This window comes from Portunus trituberculatus, chromosome 50 (assembly GCF_017591435.1).
Source record: "Portunus trituberculatus isolate SZX2019 chromosome 50, ASM1759143v1, whole genome shotgun sequence".
In the NCBI taxonomy this organism is placed as follows: domain Eukaryota; kingdom Metazoa; phylum Arthropoda; class Malacostraca; order Decapoda; family Portunidae; genus Portunus; species Portunus trituberculatus.
The window spans coordinates 15,928,893-15,931,392 of record NC_059304.1 but is presented as its reverse complement, the minus strand read 5'-3'; the positions used below and the strand labels follow the sequence as shown (position 1 = coordinate 15,931,392).

The following is a 2,500-nucleotide window of genomic DNA, read 5'->3' as shown; positions in this document are numbered from 1 at the left end:
GATGCTGACACCCGTGGGATCGCGGCACCTCTACGGCGTCACCACCATTGAGCACCGTTCTCGTGCTCCGTGCGGTGACTCTTAGAGGATGACGCAGCCCTGCCAGATGTGGCACTCTTTGCACCTGTGCCTTATGGAACACTACGATCGCCGCCACGTCTCTGCGGTGTTCCAGTGAATCAAGGGGACGCTCAGGCTCTGGGTGAGGTGGTAGTGCAGCATCTACTAGCCGTATGGCGCGGCGTTGGATGCTGTCCAGTCTCCTTCTGTGTGTGGCGGCACAGGACATCCAGGAGAGCTGCGTATTCAAGGTGGGGCCGCACCTGTGCCTTGTACAGCAGCAGTCTCCCCTTCCTGTCGAGGAAACTGGCGATCCTTCTGAGAGCGGAGATCCTGTGAGAGGCTTTCTTGGCAATGGTTTTGACATGCCTGTCAAACCTCAGCCCTCGATCCACCTCCACTCCAAGTATCTTGACGTCATCTTGGGTGGGAGAGCAGCAACGCCAAAGACAACTTTCCTGCCATTGCTGCCATGGCGGCTGGGGACCGAGACAACCATTGCTTGTGTCTTCTCCGGCGCGAATGTCACTTGCCAGCGAGCACCCCACTCCTTTATCACTCGTAGCTGCTGATTGATGGCCTCAGCAGCCCGCCCACTGTCCTGGCGTGGATAGGTATAGGAGAGGGTGCAGTCATCAGCATAGGCCATGACTCCTGGCAGTAGCTGGAGAAGATCATCCACGTAGATATTCCACAGGAGTGGGCCAAGAATTGAACCCTGTGGCACTGATGCCTCCACAGGCAGGGACTCAGATGTTTGCCCGTTGACAACCACCTTGAGGCTTCTGTCCTGCAGGTAATTTCCCAAGAGTCGTAGCAAGCCACCCTGGATGCCTTTAGCACGAAGCTTTTCTAGTAATCCGTTGTGCCATACTTTATCAAAAGCTCCTGCTATGTCCAAAGCAACCACTATAGTGTCCTTGCCGTCGTCGAGGGCGTCCTGCCAATGCCTGGTGAGAAGCATCATTAGGTCTCTCTCTCTCTCTCTCTCTCTCTCTCTCTCTCTCTCTCTCTCTCTCTCTCTCTCTCTCTCTCTCTCTCTCTCTCTCTCTCTCTCTCTCTCTCTCTCTCTCTCTCTCTCTCTCTCTCTCTCTCTCTCTCTCTCTCTCTCTCTCTCTCTCTCTCTCTCTCTCTCTCTCTCTCTCTCTCTCTCTCTCTCTCTCTCTCTCTCTCTCTCTCTCTCTCTCTCTCTCTCTCTCTCTCTCTCTCTCTCTCTCTCTCTCTCTCTCTCTCTCTCTCTCTCTCTCTCTCTCTCTCTCTCTCTCTCTCTCTCTCTCTCTCTCTCTCTCTCTCTCTCTCTCTCTCTCTCTCTCTCTCTCTCTCTCTCTCTCTCTCTCTCTCTCTCTCTCTCTCTCTCTCTCTCTCTCTCTCTCTCTCTCTCTCTCTCTCTCTCTCTCTCTCTCTCTCTCTCTCTCTCTCTGTCTCTGTCTCTCTCTCTGTCTCTCTCTCTCTCTCTCTCTCTGTCTCTCTCTCTCTCTCTCTCTCTCAAGGTAATTAAAACAAAAAACAACCTATATAAGATATAAAATAGGTGCCATCACCAAAAGTCAATACAAAGCATCTTGAAATAGGCTAAATAGAATTATTAGTAATGAAAAAAGACTTACTACATAAATATGTTTGCAAATTTCAAAAATGATACAAAAAAAATCTGGAATGAAATTAATCAACTTAAAAACAACCACACTAAAACATACCCGAGTTATATTTCCCAAAATAACAAAGTACTTAAAACTCCTTCTGAGATATCTAATGTATTTATTGAATATTACACAAATATTGCTGTTAACCTTGATAACAACATTCCACCAGCCACTGTTGATCCAACTATGTTTCTTCGAGGTAACTATTCCTACATCTGTGTGTGTCCCTCCTGTTATTTCTAATGATGTTACATCAGTTATAAAATCCTTAAAAAACAAAAAATCAAATACTAAAGAGATTCCTGTATCTGTATTAAAAGATAATTGTGAACAAATAGTTATCCCACTATCTATATTATTCAATCAGTCTATCGAGCCGGGTATATTTCCACAGTCACTAAAGCATGCTACAGTAATCCTTAATAAAAGTGGTGCAAAGGATAAGCTTGGTAATTACAGACCAATATCATTGCTTAGCACCTTTTCTAAAATCTTTGAGAAATTTATAAAAAAAATCTTACTAAACTTTCTTGAAAGTAAATCTATTATAACATCTGAACAATTTGATTTTCGACAAAATTTGAGTACCTTCCATGCATCAAACATCCTCTCTGAAAATATATATTCCGCTTTAGATTCACAACACTCCCTACTTAGTATTTTCATTGATTTCAGTAAGGCTTTTGATACGGTTAAACATGATATATTACTTCAGAAATTAAAACATTATGGTATCCATGGTGTAATATATGATTGGTTTAAAGATTTTCTCTCCAACAGAACACAATCTACTAAGA

General features: G+C 44.5%; 1 protein-coding gene across 5 annotated transcripts in view; it reads left to right on the top strand.

The window, feature by feature from the left end:
• Positions 1-2,500, top strand: part of LOC123499700 (general transcription factor IIH subunit 4-like) — a 26,109-nt gene that overhangs the window by 22,145 nt on the left and 1,464 nt on the right. The window lies entirely within an intron of this gene.